The following is a 23730-nucleotide window of genomic DNA, read 5'->3' on the forward strand; positions in this document are numbered from 1 at the left end:
CTGCGGAAAATCAGCGGATTTTCTGGATTTTGAAGATAAATCCGCAGGTTTTAGCAAGTACAGCAACTCCCATGTTATCCTATAGGACATGGGGAGTGTGTGTCCTTTCAGCGGTATGTACGGCTGCGGAACATGCTGCGGATGTCCCACAGCCGCACGTAGCTGCATGTCAGTTATTCTTGCGGAAATACCTGCGGATGTCCCACCTTTCCACTATGGAGATAGAGGGCGGGACTTCCGCAGGTAAGTCACACGAATGTCCGCAGGTTTACCGCAGATATTTCGCTGGAATCCCGCAGCAATGGATAGCTGCGGATTCCGGGGAGCTGCTGCGGGAAACCTGCGGATGTACCTGAGGATATATCCGCAGGTATTTTCTCCCGTGGGCACATAGCCTAAGAAACTCCTACTCTGCACTCATTATCTGTAGTAATTGCACCTTTTTGAACTTGTTACCTGTATAATAGACACCTGTCCACACACTCAATCACACTCCAACCTCTCCACCATGGCCAAGACCAAAGAGCAGGGGTGTGGAAACATCATGCTTTGGGGAAGCTTTTCTGCAAAGGGGACAGGATGACTGCACCTTAGGCCCGTTTCACACGTCAGTGAAAAACACAGACGTTTTTCACTGGCGTGTAAAACACGCACATGTCCCTGCGTGTGCCGTGAATCACAGCACACGTGGGTTGTCTAAGTGCAATCCGGGCTCCGTTCTCCGTGGCCCGTGATTGCACTTAGAAATCAACTCACCTGTGCCCGCTCCCGCTCTCCATGGTGCTGATCGCTCCCGCGATGCAGCATCCAGCCGGCGCTGACCCCCGCAGCAGCTGCTTCCGGGTCAGCTGTGTCGCGCATCATTAATATGCGCGACAGTAATCAGCCGGCTTAGAAGCAGCAGGCTGCACGGGCTGCAGAGAGCGCGGCTGAAGCCGGGTGAGTAAAAATGTTTATTATTTTAAATGCACGTTTTTTTCTGGCACGTGTTTCACAGACCACACCACTGCGTGGTCCGTGGGACATCAGTGATGCCAGAAAAAAATGGACATGTCTCCGTGCGGCAATCACGCACACGCGGGTACGCCGCACGGAGACACGTGCAGTGAAAAATCACTGACGTGTGAGCACACCCATTCATTATAATGGGTCTGCGTATGTCAGTGATTCTGGTACGTTTAAAAAAAAGCACAAACGTACCAGAATCACTGACGTGTGAAAGGGGCCTTAAGGGGGCTTTACACGCTGCGACATCGCTAATGCGGAGTCTTGGGGTCACGGAATTGGTGACGCACATCCGGCCGCATTAGCGATGTTGCTGCATGTGACACCGATGAGCGATTTTGCATCGTTGCAAAAACGTGCAAAATCGCTCATCGGTGACATAGGGGTCCATTCTCGATTATCGTTACTGCAGCAGTAACGATGTAGTTCGTCGCTCCAGCGGCAGCACACATCGCTATGTGTGACGCCGCAGGAACGAGGAAGCTCTCCTTACCTGCCCCCCGGCCGCTATGAAGAAGGAAGGAGGTGGGTGGGATGTTCCGGCCACTCATCTCCGCCCCTCCGCTTCTATTGGGCGGCCGTTCAGTGACGTCGCTGTGACGCCGCACGGACCACCCCCTTAGAAAGGAGGCTGTTCGCCGGTCACAGCGACGTCGCCGGGCAGGTAAGTATGTGTGATGGGTCTGCGCGATGTTGTGCGGCACGGGCAGCGATTTGCCCGTGTCGCACAACAGATGGGGGCGGGTACCCACGCTAGCGATATCGGGACCGATATCGCAGCGTGTAAAGTAGCCTTTATTGAAAGAGGGATGATAATCAGGGCTGTGGAGTCGGAGCTCATTTTGGTGGAGTCAGTCGGTATAAAATGCACCGACTCCGACTCCTAAAATATTTAATAAATTGGAGACAGGAGTGCAATGCAGAGTGTGATGAAAATTTTTTCATAGGAATTTGGGAAACTTAAGAAATGTCCTATAAATGGCTGTTCTATTCCTGATCTAAGGCTGCATTCACACACAGCGTTTTAGCTGCGTTTTTTGAGGATAAGTTTTTCAGCTGCAAAAGCATATCATCTTTTTAATAAACCGCATCACCTAAAAGGTTTTTGAGCTCATAAATAATGCTTACAATAGCAAAAGCAGATTAGAAAAGGGCCACAAACTGACTGCTCATTCTTTGTGAGGATCCTCACAGAACAATGTGTCTGAATGTCCTATCTGGAAACCCATTGCCTTTGCTGGATGCCAGAGTCACTGCATGGTCACTGACTTATTTTGCCATCAATGTTCGATATGTTTGTGACAAGAAAGAAATTGTTAGTAAGACACTGACAGTAAAAGATAGTAAAGCTCCTCACACCGGCCAGTTTCTCCAGGCCTTAGTGGAAAAAGTTCTGCAAGATTACAAACTCAAAAAAGAACAGGTTCTTGCTATTGTAATGGGCAATGCTTCAAACATAAGTACAATTAAACTGATGAATGAGAGGAATGAACAACATCTAGAAGAAAATTTCGGATTCAGTATGTGTGAGATGGAGCCACAGCGCTGCTCATGTAACTGAGGAACAAACAGATATTACAACAGAAGAACAACAAAATGATACTTTAGAATTAGATGATCTTGTTGAAGCTGCTTCAAAACCCTTTCTTATTCATCACATGCGCTGTGTTGTGCACACGCTGCAGCTGGCAATAAGAGATAGTCTGCAAGAGGGACCCCGGTTTCACACATCCGGCTTTTTACCGGTTTGGCGGATGCGGCGGACTCCAGTACAGTGTATATAGTACAGTGGCACCGCGACAAACGATGGTCACATGCTTTCATGTGACCGGAGCATGTGACCCGGAAGTTGTGGCGCTGACACTGTACTGTATCGTACTGTACTGGCGTGCGCCACATCCGCCAAACCGGCGAAAAGCTGGATGTGTGAAACTGGGCAGACATGCTGGAAATCTGATTGGAAAAGTGAAGAAGTTGGTTATTGCTGACAGAACCCCTAAAATTGATTCCATCTTGAAGAGACGTGCTGGGAAAGGGGCAATTGTTGATCAAGCCACTCGGTGAGGCAGCACTTATTTAATCTCTGAGCGATTGCTTGAACTAAAATCGTTTCTTATAGATATGGTGGACCCTCAAGTAACCTTAAATGAAGGTCAATGGACATAGGCGGCTGAATTGAAGGAATTGCTTAATCACCCATTTACTGTGACTAAAAAATTACAAGCTGAGGATTTAAGTCCTGGCATTTTCATAAGGGAGAGGAAGAACTTGCTATTTTGCCTGTCCCAAAGAGGAGGTTTAATCGCAGATGGCATTTCTGCTTCAATGAAACGGAGAGAGACACAGCTATTGGAAAATAAAATTCTTCTGGCAGCTGTTTATGTGGACCCAAGTCATCATATACTGCTTGATGATCAACAGCTTACTAAAGGAAAAGAAGCTGTGACTGAGGTAGCAGTTAGGATGAGCAGCTACAGGACTTGGGGCCTGACAGTGCTACTGCTGCCATATCTTCATCCTCATCAGATGAGGAGTTTAACTTTGACAAGTATTTGGATGACATGGAGCAGGCAGAGCATTGCCGCAAGGAAAAAGATTTCACTCCGTCTCCTATAGCAGCAGATTGACCAGATTTCAGTAAAATTTTTCACTTGCTCTCAAAGAAATAGAAAAATTCAACCGTTCATCAAAACTGACTGTGCAGGAGGCAATTCCTTTATACCCAGAAATTGATAGAGATGTTCCCATGTGGTTACGGCTTTGCCTCCAACCCAAGTTACTGTAGAGAGGTTGTTCTCCAGCCTTAATATTATTAGGTCAGATTTGAGGTCATCTGCGAAGGAGGATCTGATGGAGGCAATTCTATTTCTTACAACAAATTCATACACTGCACAAATGTTATTTACTATGTTTTTGTTGAAAACTGTTTTTTGCCACTTACATAGTGTATTACATAGTGTTATATAGAACACTAATACACTCTGTAACACTATGTAATACACTATGTAAGTGGCAAAAAACTGTTTTCAACAAAAACCTACTAAATAATAACATTTACTATATTGCTTATATTTAAGTGAAAAATGTATTGTAGTACAATGTGAACATCAGAAATTTAATTATTTTTATGATACAATAATCAAGATATTTAGATAGAATACAAAATATATTTATTAGAATACAACTTTAGAAAACAAAAAACTAATAATTTGTAAATATGTAACACTATATATATATATATATATATATATATATAATACATGCACACACAAGATATATATGTAATCTACTGTATATTACATATTGTATGGCATATTTACAATTTATTACAGTTTTTTGTGTTCTAAAGTTGTATTCCAATAAATATATATGATGTTCTATCTAAATATCTTAATTATTGTATCATAAAAATTATTAAATGTCTGATGTTCACATTGTACTACAATACATTTTTCACTTAACTATAAGCAATATATGTGGGAGTCGGAGTCGTGGAGTCGGAGTCGTGGAGTCGGAGTCGGTGCAAGAGAAATTGAGGAGTCGGAGTCAGAGTTGGAGTCGAAGGTTTGGCTTACCGACTCCACAGCCCTGATGATAATGTCATGTATCGAGAGATTTTTGCCAATAACTTCCTTCCCCTAGTAAGAGCATTAAAGATGGGTCGTGGCTGGGTCTTCCAGCATGACAATGACCCAAGAAACACAGCGAGGGCAAGTAGCAGCTCTCTAAGAAGCATTTCAAGGTCCTGGAGTGGCCTAGCCAGTCTCCAGACCTGACCCCAAGAGAAAATCTTTGGAGGAAGCTGAAACTCAATGTTGTCTAGTAACAGCCCCCAAAACCTGAAATATCTGGAGAAAATCTGTATTAATGTGTGACCAGAAAGATCTGGAGAAGATCTGTATGGAGGAATGACCAGAAAGATCTGGAGAAGATCTGTATGGAGGAGTGACCTGAAAGATCTGGAAAAGATCTGCATGCAGGAGTGACCTGAAAGATCTGGAGAAGATCTGTATGGAGGAGTGACCAGAAAGATCTGGAGAAGATCTGTATGGAGGAGTAACCTGAACGATCTGGAGAAGATCTGTATGGAGGAGTGACCTGAAAGATCTGGGAAAGATCTGCATGCAGGAGTGACCTGAAAGATCTGGAGAAGATCTATATGGAGGAGTGACCTGAAAGATCTGGAGAAGATCTGTATGGAGGAGTGATCTGAAAGATCTGGAGAAGATCTGTATGGAGGAGTGATCTGAAAGATCTGGAGAAGATCTGTATGGAGGAGTGACCAGAAAGATCTGGAGAAGATCTGTATGGAGGAGTGACCAGAAAGATCTGGAGAAGATCTGTATGGAGGAGTAATCTGAAAGATCTGGAGAAGATCTGTATGGAGGAGTGACCTGAAAGATCTGGAAAAGATCTGCATGCAGGAGTGACCTGAAAGATCTGGAGAAGATCTGTATGGAGGAGTGACCTGAAAGATCTGGAGAAGATCTGTATGGAGGAGTGACCTGAAAGATCTGGAAAAGATCTGCATGCAGGAGTGACCTGAAAGATCTGGAGAAGATCTGTATGGAGGAGTGACCTGAAAGATCTGGAGAAGATCTGTATGGAGGAGTAACCTGAAAGATCTGGAGAAGATCTGTATGGAGGCGTGACCTGAAAGATCTGGAGAAGATCTGTATGGAGGAGTGACCTGAAAGATCTGGAGAAGATCTGTATGGAGGAGTAACCTGAAAGATCTGGAGAAGATCTGTATGGAGGCGTGACCAGAAAGATCTGGAGAAGATCTGTATGGAGGAGTGACCTGAAAGATCTGGAGAAGATCCATATGGAGGAGTGACCTGAAAGATCTGGAGAAGATCCGTATGGTGGAGTGACCAGAAAGATCTGGAGAAGATCTGTATGAAGTAGTCACCGAAATTCCTGCTGCAGTGTGTGCAAACCTGGTCAAGAGGTACCGGAAATGTCTGAGCTCTGTAACTGCAAGCAAAGGTTTTTACCAAATGTTGAGTTCTGTTTTTCTATTGTATCAAATACTTATTTCATGCAATAAAATACAAATTAATTATTTAAAATGAGGAGCCTGAGAGAGGAAGACTGGTCATATAAGCGCCAGAAAAATTAACATTCAAAACACCCTCTGGACTCTTTCAGGATAACTTCCTTCGGTCATATCAGCAGGACTACTTCTCCATCATCATCATCTTTACTAGCTGTATATACTGGCAATATAGTAACATTACAATGCCATCCCGGAAGACGAAAGTCCCTTGTCCGTGTACTACCTGCGATGAGTGATCCTCATTATACTCCACTCGCAGCCATGAATTGCACTAATATCACTTGACACCGGACACTATTTGAGGTGTTTTTGGCTGTTGTAACCTGTTGATGGATTCACGGCTCCCTGCAGCAGGTTTAAAGTCATCAGTTCGTAGGGAATATTTTTCTTGGCCCGTTGTGCTCTGTATTTATGAGAATGACTTGGCAGAATGAATTATTAATCTGTAGATTGGTTGACGATTAGTGGTTATACTCAGTAACAACCATCTGATCCGTCAGGATGTGTATTTTTGGGCCTCTCCTGCAGCAGCCGCACGGACAGTGAATGGCTTTTCCACGCTTTTCTGGGCGCAGTCCTCGGTCATCGATCCGGTGTTTTCTCTTATGTGTTGTTGTTGGCGGTCATGTCCATATCACAAGCGACGTTTCAGCTGTTGTATCCCTCACGTATAAAAATGACAGGATATATTTCTATTAACTCCCCATCAGACGGTTTCCTCTGCAGAGTCATCGTACACTGACGGGTATGTGCTGGAATTTTCATTGTATTAGATGTAATGGTGGAAACGGCCGGCGAACGTCTCACATGCGATGCATTTCTCATAGTGAGGATATGATTCAGAATTAATTTAATATCTCCATTGGGGACATATTTTTTTCAAAAAGGAGCGTCATACCTGTACTGGGGTGTCATGGTCATCTTTCTATTTTTGAAGACATGTGATGGGTTCAGGGTTGAGATCCCCCCATTTCCATCTTGGACTCTACATTTAAATGTTGTTTCATTTCTCAAGGTGTTGAAACAGTTAATGTCAGCTGCTCTGTAGCCACACCCCTTTGTGTTTAAATAGCTAGGTTTCCCAGCAATCTTTGCTGATTATACAAATCTTTTTTTATTCTGGCCCTCTTGGTGGAAGGAGCTGTGAAGGAGTGTTCCAGAAGCCGGACTTTATGCTTTTGTTGCTGTTTGCCCTGTTTGTCTTACCTTTCCTTGTGTCATCTTAGTGCAGCGGTGGGGCTTGCGTCTCCCACCTGCCAACGCACTAGCCAGAGCTACTACAGGATTTTTTCAGGGTCTCAGGTTTCTGTTCAGTGATAGTTGAGGAGACTGTATAGCACCTGGCTAGGAGTGTAGGGACAGCTGCAGGTGAGGATAGGAGATGTCCCATCAACCCTCTCACTAGAGCTAAGCCACATCATTGTTATTGTGTCCTTGGTGTTCCCCCTTACTTAACACATTGTTTTGTATTTTAGTTATACATCAGACATCGTTTGAGCTGAACGTGCCTGCCATGTTGAAAAACATGACATCGGGTTGTGTCGCTCAGTGCTATTCACTTAAATAGGACTGAGAGGCAACCACGTGCACGTCGTGTGAACAGGCGTGCCGCAGCCATGTATTTGTAATCCTGTACATTCTTCATCCAGTCCCTGTTATGGTTAGGCAAAAAAAAAGAACAAAACCAGGCAGTGGATCCTCACTTTCAGCCTTAAACTTGGGATCTGGACTTCACTCATGAAATCACATGGTCACAAATCTTGGGTAATGACTGGCAAAGATGGAGCCAGGACTGGCAAAGAGGACCACAGAGGTGATGAAGCAGTGGAGGAGCTAGCCAAGGTTAATATCCAGCAGTGGTTCAAGTCCCAAAATAGAAGGCAAAGGAGTATTTTAAAGGGATTATGTCAGGGGGTGTACGGATGGAATAGAAGCTTCTAGGCTGACCCTAAGACTGGGGCCCCTGCGCTATCCCTTTTCTCAAAGGTAGACTTGATGGTAGCCAGGTTTGAGCCTCCAATGTGGCCCTGTCTCCTTTCCAAGCTCTGATACTACTTCCCTCCACCTAGAGATTGGGCCAGAAACCCAGTTACCAAAATCCCACAAATAATCACAGACAAGGGTAAATGAAAAGTTGTGCTCACTGCACTCAAACACAAAAGAAGGACAGTATGTGAAGTAGGGAGTAACGCAACAGAGGTAGGAGATAAATACACAACTGGATGACCCACACACCACGCTGAACCGCAACTTGAAGATCACCATACAACTGGATAACCACAGGAACCGAGGAAGCAAAAAGCTATATCCGGCACTCAGCCTCAGAGTCTAGAAGCTTATAAAGGGCGAGGGCAGCTGATGGTGATCAGCAGCCTGAGCTCCCAGCAGATGATCACAAGACAACAGGGATTAACTCCTGCTGTACTGGAGAACAGTGAAACCAGAACCAGCTGACACCCGTGACAGGCTGTGCAACTAAGTGATCCCAGGTGGTTTGTCAGACTCTGCAATGTGAACATAGTCCATCGCTGCCATAACACCCAGTGAGTGCAATGCTGAACACCGTACAACAGATTATCTGGTGCTGCCGAATTGTAGGTGACTGGTGCTTATGACATTATCACCCCCCCACACCTGCAGAGATACATGTAGTGCACTAGAATATGACACATGCACAATACCTGCTGAGTGTTCACATACTTTGGCAAATGTGTGGGGTTATTGTGACGCCCCTGAACTAGCCAGGTGTCACAGGGAACTGCACTCCTTTCTCTTTTGGTGCAGAGCTCAACCCCCCATGGTTCTGGGATCCTAACCTTTGGTATTGCTCTATCAGCATTCAAATCCTAGCCACACCTCACACCACACAATGTCAGGCACACCAGTGGGTGGTCTAGCTGGAACAGGGCCACCCGTCTAGGGGTCAGACAAACTGGTGGGAGGGGCTGAGTCAGTTGAGTGGTAGCCTTCAGAGAGTGAGGAGCTAGGGGGAGTTGTAGCTCCCTGGGAGACTTTGGCTAGGTCGCAGACGGTGGTCTGGGACCGGAGGAGTTGGAAACCCAATCGCAGGGTATTAGAGAGGGGTGCCAGATTTAGTTTGGGAGAACGGTTGGCACCGGAAAATCTAGTAACCAAACCAGTACCGAGCATGGCGGGGTACTGGACCCTAGATCAGGGAGTAGCTTCACGCAACCTGATAATTGACCTGTGGAGGATAGTCTCTTTATGAACTTTCCCCAAGAGCTCAGAGATCGAAGGCATCAACACAACAAGGGGCATAGGGCTTTCCAGCTTATGCGGCCCACTGAGATCCCAAGTGTCAGCCATCGAGAGCACAGCTCCTTTAACTAACCGTAGAGAGCGGGACTCCGAAAGCTTCAGGCCGAGGGGTCACGCAGAACACTCTAAATTTAGTGCATGGAGGCATGTCCAGATCCATCAGTAATACCCACGGGGATGGATTCCCGGACAAGCCCCCCCCAAAGCGGCAGCGGCACCCGGAGACTTGGTTTACTTCTGTGTCAGAGTCTGCTTAATGGTCGCAGCAACATCCATACGGCCTAAGTGAGTACGCTGCTTTCCCCTGAAATTCCCTGCCTGGCCTGCACCACGCTCCCCTACACTCCACGATCCAGAGTCCCGGGGCCTCCCCTACCCGTGGAGGGAACGTCATCTGGCTGCCCCACTCCATCTCCCCTGAGTACTCTCATCGGCAGCGGCGGTACTCCCCTTACCGCGAACCATGGGTCGCGTCACAAACATTAATCCCCTGTAAATAGCCCCCTTTCATTTTCGGGTGACCTCGAGCCCCCGGCAACCCCGGATCCGAGCAGTCCGACTGCTGCAGGGGCGGTACATTATCATTGCTACCACTCACTACAAATCTGCGAGGGAGCAGTCCTGGATGGCACTGGAAAACATATATAGAATCCAAAAGAGGAGTGAGGTAGCAAACCGGGTCCGAAGCACCAGTGCAGACTATTACTGAGCAGAACCAGGTAACCTAAACTATGCACAGACATGAATGGATGGATGGTAGGGATTACCTTTCACACTGCCATGAGAAAAAAGAGCAAATCCTAGAAAGTGATTTTATTCCATGCATTTTGGAGTGGAAACTCCTTCATCAGTACTAATCCAACTCAAGACCTTAATGCGCAATGTCTCTCCCGCATTTTAGACATGAATCATTAACAGATTTACATAGATCCCTCGCACTCTGATTGGTCACATGTAGTGTTGAGTAAACACTGCCATACTCCGATGCTCGGTGCTTGTAACTAGTGATGAGCGGGCACTACCATGCTCGGGTGCTCGGTGCTCGTAACTAGTGATGAGTGGGTACTACTATGCTAGGGTGCTCAGTGCTCGTAACTAGTGATGAGTGGGCACTACCATGCTCTGGTGCTTGGTACTCGTAACTAATGATGAGTGGGCACTACCATGCTCGGGTGCTCAGTACTCGTAACTAGTGATGAGCGGGCACTACCATGCTCGGGTGCTCAGTACCCGTAACTAGTGATGAGCGGGCACTACCATGCTCAGATGCTCAGTACCCGTAACTAGTGATGAGCGGGCACTACCATGCTCGGGTGCTCGGTGCTCTTAACTAGTGATGAGCGAGCACTACCATGCCCGTGTGCTCTATACTCGTAACTAGTAATACGCGGGCACTACCATGCTCGGTTGCTCGGTATTTGTAACTAGTGATGAGCGGGCACTACCATGCTCGGGTGCTCTGTACTCGTAACTAGTGATGAGCGGGCACTACCATGATTGGGTGCTCTGTATTCGTAACAGTGATGAGCGGGCACTACCATGCTCAGGTGCTCAGTACTGGTAACTAGTGATGAGCGGGCACTACCATGCTCGGGTGCTCTGTTCTCGTAACTAGTGATGAGTGAGCACTACCATGCTTGGGTGCTCTGTACTCGTAACTAGTGATGAGTGAGCACTACCATGCTCAGGTGCTCAGTACTGGTAACTAGTGATGAGCGGGCACTACCATGCTCGGGTGCTCAGTACTGGTAACTAGTGATGAGCGGGCACTACCATGCTCGGGTGCTCAGTACTCGTAACTAGTGATGAGCGGGCACTACCATGCTCGGGTGTTCAGTACTTGTAACTAGTGATGAGTGAGCACTACCATGCTCGGGTGCTCAGTACTCATAACTAGTGATGAGCGGGCACTACCATGCTCGGGTGCTCTGTACTCGTAACTAGTGATGAGCGGGCACAACCATGCTCGGGTGTTCAGTACTTGTAACTAGTGATGAGTGGGCACAACCATGCTCGGGTGTTCAGTACTTGTAACTAGTGATGAGCGGGCACTACCATGCTCGGGTGCTCAGTACTGGTAACTAGTGATGAGCGGGCACTACCATGCTCGGGTGTTCAGTACTTGTAACTAGTGATGAGTGAGCACTACCATGCTCGGGTGTTCAGTACTTGTAACTAGTGATGAGTGAGCACTACCATGCTCGGGTGTTCAGTACTGGTAACTAGTGATGAGTGGGCACTACCATGCTCGGGTGCTCTGTACTGGTAACTAGTGATGAGCGGGCACTACCATGCTCGGGTGTTCAGTACTTGTAACTAGTGATGAGCGGGCACTACCATGCTCGGGTGCTCTGTACTGGTAACTAGTGATGAGTGAGCACTACCATGCTCGGGTGTTCAGTACTTGTAACTAGTGATGAGTGAGCACTACCATGCTTGGGTGCTCAGTACTTGTAACTAGTGATGAGTGAGCACTACCATGCTTGGGTGCTCAGTACTTGTAACTAGTGATGAGCGGGCACTACCATGCTCGGGTGCTCAGTACTTGTAACTAGTGATGAGCGGGCACTACCATGCTCGGGTGTTCAGTACTGGTAACTAGTGATGAGTGAGCACTACCATGCTCGGGTGCTCAGTACTGGTAACTAGTGATGACTGAGCACTACCATGCTCGGGTGCTCAGTACTGGTAACTAGTGATGAGCGGGCACTATCATGCTCGGGTGCTCAGTACTGGTAACTAGTGATGACTGAGCACTACCATGCTCGGGTGTTCAGTACTTGTAACTAGTGATGAGTGAGCACTACCATGCTTGGGTGCTCAGTACTTGTAACTAGTGATGAGTGAGCACTACCATGCTTGGGTGCTCAGTACTGGTAACTAGTGATGAGCGGGCACTACCATGCTTGGGTGCTCAGTACTGGTAACTAGTGATGAGCAGGCACTACCATGCTTAGGTGCTCAGTTCTTGTAACTAGTGATGAGCGGGCACTACCATGCTCGGGTGTTCAGTACTTGTAACTAGTGATGAGCGGGTGTGACGCCCTGGCAAAGCCAGGTTGTCACAGAAAGAGTTAATCCTCCTTGGTAACCTGATCCCACACTGATGCAGCAGGACAAACCACAGCCCCCAGTGTAAGAGAAGAGCAGAGGAGAGGGGAGGGGCTGGAGCAGAGTGTTTGGAGAGACAGACAGAAGAGGAGTCTGGAGTTGTAGCTCCCAGGCTGATGGTGAAGCGTGCTCCGAGAGGGCCGTGACAGGCCGTAGTGAGGAAGGGGCCAGAGGTAGCCGGAGCAGGGTAGTGGCCCCTCGGTACCTGGGTGACCCGGATCACTGCAGGGGAGTGGATTCCCCGTTCCCGGCTGAGGAGAAAGAGGAAGAGAGTGGAGAGAAAGGCACCTGGCTGCAGGGAAAGAACAACAAGGGCTGCTGCACCGTGTGTGGGACACTAACACCCCCGTACCGAAGGCTGCGGACACCGGCAATTCCTAGTTACCAGTGACTCTGTGTGAACTACTTGTGAGTACGCCCGTGCCCTCAGGCACCGCACCGCAGCACTGCGCCCTGCTCCCTGCTTATCCCCGAACGGGCCCCGGGACCAACTGCCCCTACCCACGGAGGGGTTAACATCTAAGCTGCATCCCAACACCGTTCCCGGGAGTCCCGCACCTTCATCGCAGCGGTGGTGTCCACAATCACCACAACCGTGGGTGGCGTCACGGACAATAAACAATCTCCCTTACCAAATCCCCTTTTACTGTGGAGCCTGGGATCACAGACCGGGTCACGCCACCGTGATACCCACAGAAGTGACCCCGTGGCCCGGATCTGAGTACCCCCTGGTCCCCGGGCGACACATTTGGCATCACGAACAGGATCGAACCCATCCAGTTACCTGGAGGAAGTGCGCCTTATTCTGGACTGTCAGCGGTGATCCGCTGCAAAAATTTTGAAAGTCGCCATCTTTGCCGCCATTTTAGGCGCGAAAATCTCCCGCCCAGTGCCTTCTTCCCCAAGCGGTGGGCGCGAAAAAGAGGCTCCGCCCCCTGAGAACGCGGGCGGAAGTGAAGCTCCAGAGGACCGGTAGCGAAAGGAAAACTTTAAAAGTTGCTGGAAGGACTGCTCCCGAGTACCAAGGGGGAGCAGGAGGAAGGAACCACAGTTCATGTGACCAGGACTGTAAAGGCAGGGACGCCAGGACTTTGCCTAATTCCGTTCCTGGACAAGCAGTAGCCGCAACCCCGATGACATCTTACCCGGCTCCGGCAGTCCGCCCAGCCGCCACGGTGATGACGTCGGCTCCGGCAGTCCGCCCGGCCGCAACGGAGGTGGCACCCAATTGGAAGTCTGCCCCAGATGTGGCGCCAGCTGCTCCCAGGTACCCCATCACGGCTGTGGAGCAGCCGGAGTGCACCTGCAGAGAGGAGGAGCAGGCCAGTGAGAGATGGAGTCCTCGGCAGTTAGCGAGGTCGGTTGTAGCCGGCGCCGAGGGCATCCAAGTGGGCCTGGCTTCTGAGCAGGAGGCAGAGCACGGAACCCGTGCCCCGTACTGGGAGTGGCGGCAGCGGCAGTGGTAGTGGAGCATGGACGGCTACCCACAAGTTAAAAAGTTGACTGTTTTATGGACTGTCACCCCTGTTGAACGCCCTCAAGTTCAGGAGGAGGCCATCTGCTCCGCAGGTGTGGGGTGGCAGAACGGTTTGAAGTTTTAGAAAACGTACCTCCCGATGTGGGAAGATGTATGATTGTAATGTGTTGATTTTTCCAGTTTTAATAAATGTTGGTGGCCAGACGGCCCGAGGACGGGCCGTGTTTTACCAAGGGGGTGTGTGACGCCCTGGCAAAGCCAGGTTGTCACAGAAAGAGTTAATCCTCCTTGGTAACCTGATCCCACACCGATGCAGCAGGACAAACCACAGCCCCCAGTGTAAGAGAAGAGCAGAGGGGAGGGGCTGGAGCAGAGTGTTTGGAGAGGCAGACAGAAGAGGAGTCTGGAGATGTAGCTCCCAGGCTGATGGTGAAGCGTGCTCCGAGAGGGCCGGGACAGGCTGTAGTGAGGAAGGGGCCAGAGGTAGCCGGGCAGGGTAGTGGCCCCCCGGTACCTGGGTGACCCGGATCACTGCAGGGGAGTGTATTCCCCGTTCCCGGCTGAGGAGGAAGAGAGTGGAGAGAAAGGCACCTGGCTGCAGGGAAAGAACAACAAGGGCTGCTGCACCGTGTGTGGGACACTAACACCCCGTACCGAAGGCTGCGGACACCGGCAATTCCTAGTTACCAGTGACTCTGTGTGAACTACTTGTGAGTACGCCCGTGCCCTCAGGCATCGCACCGCAGCACTGCGCCCTGCTCCCTGCTTATCCCCGAACAGGCCCCGGGACCAACTGCCCCTACCCACGGAGGGGTTAACATCTAAGCTGCATCCCAACACCGTTCCCGGGAGTCCCGCACCTTCATCGCAGCGGTGGTGTCCACAATCACCACAACCGTGGGTGGCGTCACGGACAATAAACAATCTCATTTACCAAATCCCCTTTTACTGTGGAGCCTGGGATCACAGACCGGGTCACGCCACCGTGATACCCACAGAAGTGACCCCGTGGCCCAGATCTGAGTACCCCCTGGTCCCTGGGCGACACACGGGCACTACCATGCTCGGGTGTTCAGTATTTGTAACTAGTGATGAGTGAGCACTACCATGCTCGGGTGTTCAGTACTCGTAACTAGTGATGAGAGGGCACTACCATGCTCGGGTGCTCAGTACTTGTAACTAGTGATGAGTGAGCACTACCATGCTCGGGTGTTCAGTACTGGTAACTAGTGATGAGCGGGCACTATCATGCTCGGGTGCTCAGTACTCGTAACTAGTGATGAGCGGACACTACCATGCTCGGGTGCTCTGTACTCGTAACTAGTGATGAGCGGGCACTACCATGCTCAGGTGCTCAGTACTCGTAACTAGTGATGAGCGGGCACTACCATGCTCAGGTGCTCAGTACTCGTAACTAGTGATGAGCGGGCACTACCATGCTCAGGTGCTCAGTACTCGTAACTAGTGATGAGCGGGCACTACCATGCTCGGGTGTTCAGTACTCGTAACTAGTGATGAGCGGGCACTACCATGCTCGGGTGTTCAGTACTCGTAACTAGTGATGAGCGGGCACTACCATGCTCGGGTGTTCAGTACTCGTAACTAGTGATGAGCGGACACTACCATGCTCGGGTGTTCAGTACTCGTAACTAGTGATGAGCGGACACTACCATGCTCGGGTGTTCAGTACTCGTAACTAGTGATGAGCGGACACTACCATGCTCGGGTGCTCTGTACTCGTAACTAGTGATGAGCGGGCATTACCATGCCCGGGTGCTTGGTACTCGTTAAGAGCAGTTGGATGCTCGGATGGGCACGACTAAAGTACCTGAGTATAAATGGAAGTCAATGCAAGACTCAAGTATTTTTCTGAGAAATCTGGAAAAATTTCTGGAAATCTGGAAAAATGCTTGAGTCTCTCATTGACTTCAATTATACTTGGGTGCGCGAGTCGCACCTATCCGAGTATCCAATTGCTCTTAAGGAGTACCGAGCACACGGGCATGGTAGTGCCCGCTCATCACTAGTTACGAGTACTGAGCACCCGAGCATGGTAGTGCCCGCTCATCACTAGTTACAAGTACTGAGCACCCGAGCATGGTAGTGCCCGCTCATCACTAGTTACAAGTACTGAGCACCCGAGCATGGTAGTGCCCGCTCATCACTAGTTACAAGTACTGAGCACCTGAGCATGGTAGTGCCCGCTCATCACTAGTTACAAGTACTGAGCACCTGAGCATGGTAGTGCCCGCTCATCACTAGTTACAAGTACTGAGCACCTGAGCATGGTAGTACTCACTCATCACTAGTTACGAGTATCGAGCATCCAAGCATGGTAGTGCCCGCTCATCACTAGTTACAAGTACTGAGCACCCGAACATGGCAGTGCCCGCTCATCACTAGTTACGAGTACCGAGCACCCAAGCATGGTAGTGCCCGCTCATCACTAGTTACGAGTACCGAGCACCTGAGCATGGTAGTGCCCGCTCATCACTAGTTACGAGTACCGAGCACCTGAGCATGGTAGTGCCCGCTCATCACTAGTTACCAGTACTGAGCACCCGAGCATGGTAGTGCCCGCTCATCACTAGTTACGAGTACTGGGCACCTGAGCATGGTAGTGCCCGCTCATCACTAGTCAGATTGTCAGATCTTCTCATGACCAGCTATACTCTAATTGCTACATGTGCTGAATACACAGACGGACTTGGCAGTCACACTCGTTGCGCATGCGTAACGTCACACAGCGGCCCCACCACAGGATCATGTTGCATATTGGAGCAGTTGCACATTGTACTGTGCCTACCACAATCCCGCGCTGTCTCTCCCTGCCGCCAACAATGAACATCTTGGCGGTCAAACAGCAATGTCAGGTTATGCATATGCCGAGCGCGCGGCTACCCTGCAAAACAGATTGCTAGCACTTTGAAGCTTTTCTCTCTGGCCTCAATGATAACAGTTGTTTTCCTTTTAATCTGTTTGCGCTATTTCCCTGAACATGAACTTTTTCTTGTTTGTGACCTAAATGTTTGGGGGAATTATCCACTGTATTGCATGCCAAATCCTGGTTTCCCTGACTACCTTCCTGACTACCGTGACTGTACCACGTGCCTAATCCTTTCTTCATTGCCGTTCCTGATCCCTGACTTCATGAGTGTAATGCATCTCATTTCTGTGTAGTATTGGACTGGTGACTGCTGCATTTAGCACCTATATCTCTATCTTCCCTATAGTTGTACAGCGGACCAGCTAGAGGCACCGCAGTGTATAAAGGGACTCTGGCACTTACTGTGTACAAGTGCACTCTCTGGCTGGTTCACTCCCAACTCGCCTCTGTCTACTCTGTGCACAAATATTAGGTAATTAGTATTTTTGATGACTAATTTGATGAGTCACTTTGTACATTAATGACCGAGCCTCACTTCTAGATTCTAAAATTTCCAAAAACTATTTTTTTTAGGGACAAGATTATATTTGAAGTGACTTTGAAGGGCCTATATAACAGAAAATACCCAAAAGTGACATCATTCTAAAAACTGCACCCCTCAACATGCTCAAAACTATATTTACGAAGTTTGATAACCCTTGAGGTGCATCACAGGAATAAGAGCAATGTTGAAGGAAAAAAATTACATTTTACTTTTTTTTCCACAAATATGTTGCTTTAGCCCTAAATGTTACATATTTTACAAGGGTAAGAGGAGAAAATGGGCTTTGCAATTTGTTTTCCAATTTCTCCTAAGTACAATGATGCTCCATATGTGGTGGAAAACTACTGTTTGGGCGCACGGCAGGGCTCGGAAGGGTAGGAGCACCATTTGAATTTCAGAGTGCAAAATTGGCTGGAATAGATAGTGGATGCCAAGTTGTATTTGCAGAGCCCCTGATGTACCTAAAAAGTGGAACCCCCCACAAGTGACCCTATTTTGTAAACCAGACCCCTCAAAGAATTTATCGAGATGTGTGTTGAGCACCTTAAACCTGCAATTGCTTCACAGAATTTTATAACATTCGGTGTGAAAATAAAAAAATTGAATTTTTTTCACACAAAAATGTTGCTTTAACTACGAATTTTTAATTTTGACAAAGGTAACAGGAAAAAATGAACAATAAAATTAGTTGTGCAATTTCTCCTGAGTACACCAATACCCCACACGTGGTGGAAAACTACTGTTTTGTTGCACGGCAGGGCTCGGAAGGGAAGTAGTGCTATTAGACTTTTGGAATGCAAAATTGGCTGGAACAGATAGCGGATGGCTTGTCGCGTTTGCAGAGCTCCTGATGTGCCTAAACATTGCAAACCCCACAGAAGTGACTCCATTTTGGAAACTACACCCCTGCAAGATTTTTTTTCATCAAATAGTAACATGGGCTTCCCTGGGAATTCCGTTTTTGGAGTCCATACACCGACACTAGGTGTCCGGTACGGACCCTGAACTTTACAGTTTGGGTTTGCCCATCACTACTAAGGACGCTTTTCATGAAGGAGTGAATAATTCTGAGCAGCAGTCAATAAAAGTGGTATCTGCTGAATTTGGAGAAACCAAATTCATTGTTTTTGTTTTGTGAGTGAATTACAAATAGCAAAAAGTTTGAAAATGTTGCTAACAGTCTGAATTTGCAATGAGGGGGTTGTAGTTATGCTACAAATGTCTGGTGGCTGGTCACCACCATGCTATGCACGCCTGATCTTAGTTTGCAATATATTCCTCCTGTTGGTAGCTGTTCAGATTCAGTTGCCTCACCCTTTCCACAGGAAATGCTAATTAAGCACCGTACTTGGATCTGGTCCGCCTTTATCAATGGTTGCTGTCTGGCACTGGGAGGATCAGTTCTGATATAGTCCTGGTATGTGTAGGGCTTGCTCCACATGCTGGGACCTGGGCTGGCCTCTATCCACTATTGCCTCTTTTGCAACATAGAAGCGGCTATATTCAGGTTACAGGTATGTGTGCTCTATTATGGTTCTGCTTTTAACATTAGGAGGCCGCCTATCACATGAAATACAGAATATAGTGTAGGACCCCCCTATTGAGATTTGCCGTGACGTTGGCAGGGGTGGCTCAAAGAATTGATCAATTATTTGCTAAAAATCTCATTTATATTACAGTACAGTTGGAATAAATCTGTGAATTTGCACTTTTTATATGATGCATGCCATTTTCAGATCGTGCTGGCTCCCCTCTCTAACAGTCTGAATTTGCAATGAGGGGGGATGAATAAATGTGATTGCAGATGTACTATAGAATGAGGAGGAAAAGTAATTAACCCTTTTTACTTTGTATTCATAAAGCTGTGAGAAGATACAATTAATTACATCCGTCCTATTATCCGACCGTCCAGAGAGAGGACGCTGCTTCTATCCTCATCTCCGGCTCAGCAGAACGTGCAGCCTAATAACTGCATAGAAAACACAAGGTCGAGACCAGGAAAATGAAGATGTCGTTTATGCCTCATTAGGGATTTGGTGTCAGCAACTGGCGGCAGCGGTTCACCTGCTGATCTATGTCAGCTCTAATAAAGGCTGGAGAGACGCGGCGCGGTGTGTGAGGATGGGGGAAATCGTCATGTGTAGGGAGCAATTTCTGTTCTGATATCAGAAGTTCAGACCATTTATTTATTTAAGGGGTATCGCCTTCCTAAATATTTAGGACAATACATAGAATATGCCACCTCTGACAACCTGTCCATTATGGGGCGGGCTTTGACTAGTGGAAATATTGTGGGGTCATTGTGTGGGGTCATCGTGCACATTTTTGGTGGGCTCCGGCTGCCTGGCACTGTGAATGCTTTGTAAGGATGACGTTGTAGGGAGATATAATATATATAATAATAATAAATCTTTATTTTTTAGCGCCAACATATTCCGCAGCGCTTTACAATTCAGGAGGTTCATATACAAACAAGTAACAGTTATACAGTGTGTCCACCCATATCCTGTCCACCGCCATTAACTTGAGAACGGCGGCAGCTATAGGCATAGAAGTGGTGTCTAGGTATAGTAAAGTAGCCATGCGGTACGCAATGAAGCCACCTATAGCGCCACCTGGTGGAAAACAACGGAGTTAGCATTTTTATCTCAAAAACGGAAGTCTTGGAGCCGGGATTGGGAGGTTGGATGAGTGTGGATGTTAGTTGAACGTCGTTTGCTGAGCATAGACAATGGATAGGATGATAGACCAAGATGAGGGTGGAGATGTAGGAGGGTGGCGCACTGTGGAGAGCTTTGTGGTGATAGACAGAGAGGAGGGTGGAGATGTAGGGGGGTGCTGCACTGTGGAGAGCTTTGTGGTGATAGACAGAGAGGAGGGTGGAGATGTAGGGGGGTGCTGCACTGTGGAGAGCTTTGTGGTGATAGACAGAGAGGAGGGTGGAGATGTAGGGGGTGCCGCACTGTGGAGAGCTTTGTGGTGATAGACAGAGAGGAGGGTGGAGATGTAGGGGGTGCCGCACTGTGGAGAGCTTTGTGGTGATAGACAGAGAGGAGGGTGGAGATGTAGGGGGTGCCGCACTGTGGAGAGCTTTGTGGTGATAGACAGAGAGGAGGGTGGAGATGTAGGGGGTGCCGCACTGTGGAGAGCTTTGTGGTGATAGACAGAGAGGAGGATGGAGATATAGGGGGGTGCCGCACTGTGGAGAGCTTTGTGGTGATGGAGAGGAGGGTGGAGATGTAGGGGGTGCTGCACTGTGGAGAGCTTTGTGGTGATAGACAGAGAGGAGGGTGGAGATGTAGGGGGTGCCGCACTGTGGAGAGCTTTGTGGTGATAGACAGAGAGGAGGATGGAGATATAGGGGGGTGCCGCACTGTGGAGAGCTTTGTGGTGATAGACAGAGAGGAGGGTGGAGATGTAGGGGGTGCCGTACTGTGGAGAGCTTTGTGGTGATGGAGAGGAGGGTGGAGATGTAGGGGGTGCCGCACTGTGGAGAGCTTTGTGGTGATGGAGAGGAGGGTGGAGATGTAGGGGGTGCCGCACTGTGGAGAGCTTTGTGGTGATAGACAGAGAGGAGGGTGGAGATGTAGGGGGTGCCGCACTGTGGAGAGCTTTGTGGTGATGGAGAGGAGGGTGGAGATGTAGGGGGTGCCGCACTGTGGAGAGCTTTGTGGTGATAGACAGAGAGGAGGGTGGAGATGTAGGGGGTGCCGCACTGTGGAGAGCTTTGTGGTGATAGACAGAGAGGAGGATGGAGATATAGGGGGGTGCCGCACTGTGGAGAGCTTTGTGGTGATATACAGAGAGGAGGGTGGAGATATAGGGGGGTGCCGCACTGTGGAGAGCTTTGTGGTGATATACAGAGAGGAGGGTGGGGATGTAGGGGGGTGCCGCACTGTGGAGAGCTTTGTGGTGATAGACAGAGAGGAGGGTGGAGATGTAGGGGGGGCCGCACTGTGGAGAGCTTTGTGGTGATAGACAGAGAGGAGGGTGGAGATGTAGGGGGTGCCGCACTGTGGAGAGCTTTGTGGTGATAGACAGAGAGGAGGGTGGAGATGTAGGGGGTGCCGCACTGTGGAGAGCTTTGTGGGTGAGAACAAGCAATTTGAATTGGATCCTGTGATATATGGGCAGCCAGTGCAATGACTGACAGAGCAGAAGCATACTACTAAGGGTTAGCCAGATAGGTGACCCTGGCTGCTGCATTAAGGATGGACTGTAGAGGGGAGAGTCTAGTTAGGGGGAGATCAATTAATAGAGAGTTACAGTAGTCAAGGCGAGAGTGGATCAGGGCCATGGTGAGGGTTTTTGTAGTTTCCATGGTGAGAAAGGGGCGGATTCTAGAGATGTTCTTGAGGTGAAAGCGGCAGGAGCGGGCAAGAGATTGTATGTGGGGGGGTGAAGGAGAGATCAGTGTCAAGTATAACCCCCAGACAGCGGGCTTGCTGCCTAGGAGTTATTGTGGTGCCGCACACAGAGAGGGAGATGTCGGGTTTAGGAAGGTTAGAAGATGGAGGGAGAAGAAGTTCAGTTTTGGAAAGGTTAAGTTTCAGATAGAGAGCAGACATGATGTTGGAGATTGCAGTCAGGCAGTCACTGGTGTTCTGTAGTACAGTGGGGGTGAGCTCAGGGGATGAGGTGTATAGCGGTGTGTCATCAGCATATAGATGGTACTGGAAGCCAAATCTGCTGATGGTCTGTCCAATTGGGGCAGTGTAGAGGGAGAAAAGAAGAAGGCCGAAGACTGAACCTTGAGGGACCTCAACAGTGAGAGGAAGAGGAGAAGATGTGGAGCCAGCAAATGATACGCTGAATGAGCGGCCAGAAAGATAGGAAGAGAACCAGGAAAGCACAGTGTCCTTTAGGCCGATTGACAGGAGCGTAGAGAGAAGGAGATAGTGGTCAACAGTGTCGAAGGCTACAGAGAGGTCAAGAAGAATAAACAGAGAGTGGTCACCATTACATTTTGCTGTCAATAGGTCATTGGTCACTTTGACGAGAGCAGTTCCTCTTGAGTGTAAAGGGCGGAAGCCAGACTGTAAAGGATCTAGAAGAGAGTGAGTGGAAAGGTAGCGGGTGAGACGAGAGTAGACCAGGCGCTCCAAGAGTTTAGAGATGAAGGGGAGATTGGAGACTGGTCTGTAGTTGCTTGTACAGAATGGGTCAGGAGAAGGTTTGTTTTTTTTGGTTTTTTTTCAATAATGGAGTAATGATAGAGTGTTTGACAGAGGTGGGGAAGATACCAGAGGAGAGAGAGAGATTGAGGAGTAGTGATCACTGGAGAGAGGACTGGAGTAGGTGTGAAGAGAAGGGATCAGTTGGGCAAGTGGTAGGACGAGAAGAAGAAAGGAGCCTGGAGACTTCCTCCTCTGTGACTGGGTCAAATATGGAAAGTGAGTCGAATGGGATGTGTGAAGGGATGGGAATCATGACGCTTGGTGGCTGAGAGCTGATCTCTCGGTGGATGTTTTCTATTTTCTCTGTGAAATACGAGGCCAGGTCCTCAGCATGAAGGTCTGTGATAGGGGTCTGTACTTTGGGACTGAGGGGGGAGTGAAAGGTGTCGAAGAGCTTTTTTGGAATGTTGTATAGTGAGGAGATCAGGGTGGTGAAGTAGGTCTGTTTGGTGAGGTGAAGGGCAGCGTTGTAGGTTCTTAACATGAATTTGTAGTGGATGAAGTTTTCTGGTGTGCGGGTTTTCCTCCATAGGCGTTCGGCACTCCTGGAGCATCGCTGGAGAAATAGAGTTTGGGATGTGAGCCAGGGCTGTTTTACGTCATTCTGAGGGTGAGGGGTGCTACCTGGTCTAGGGTACTTCTGAGTGCGTGATTGTAGTGCCTTACAGCAAGATCCGGGCAGGAAAGAGAAGAGATAGGGGACAGTGATGAGTGTAGAGGGTCAATGGCCTGTAGATTTTTTAATGTGTGATAGGCGGGAGTGCGCTGCGGTGGGCAAGGGTTTGTGAGCTTGAAGGAGAGGATGTTGTGGTCAGAGAGGGGACGAGGTGAGTTATCAAAGTAGGAGATTGAGCAGGATGAGAGCTGTGAGAGGCCAAGGGAGGTGGTGAGAGATAGCAGCTGGGATGCAGATGAGGAGGAAAGGCTGTTCGTGAATGTCCTAGGATAACGGTTGGTAATTCAGAGGACATGAAGTGTGGTTGCCAGGCTGAAAAGTGGTCAAGGAACTTAGTGGGTGAGTCTGGTGGACGGTATATGACAGCTACTATGAGGGAGAGAGGACGGAAGAGCCTGATGGTGTGGACCTCAAAAGATGGGAATGACAGTGATGGAGCTGGGGGGATGACCTGGAAAGTGCACTGTTTGGACAGAAGTCAGCCAACTCCACCACCATGTCTGTGAGATATTGGA

General features: G+C 48.7%; 1 long non-coding RNA gene across 1 annotated transcript in view; it reads left to right on the forward strand.

Annotated features, from left to right (window-relative positions):
• Positions 1-6600: 6600 nt before the first annotated feature.
• LOC142243950 (uncharacterized) overlaps positions 6601-23730 on the forward strand; it is a 237124-nt gene continuing 219994 nt past the window's right edge. Inside the window, exon 1 of the long non-coding RNA XR_012724416.1 lies at positions 6601-6809. This is a non-coding gene — a long non-coding RNA (uncharacterized LOC142243950). The remainder of the gene's footprint in view (positions 6810-23730) is intronic.

The sequence above is a fragment of the Anomaloglossus baeobatrachus genome, chromosome 6 (assembly GCF_048569485.1).
Source record: "Anomaloglossus baeobatrachus isolate aAnoBae1 chromosome 6, aAnoBae1.hap1, whole genome shotgun sequence".
NCBI lineage: Eukaryota > Metazoa > Chordata > Amphibia > Anura > Aromobatidae > Anomaloglossus > Anomaloglossus baeobatrachus.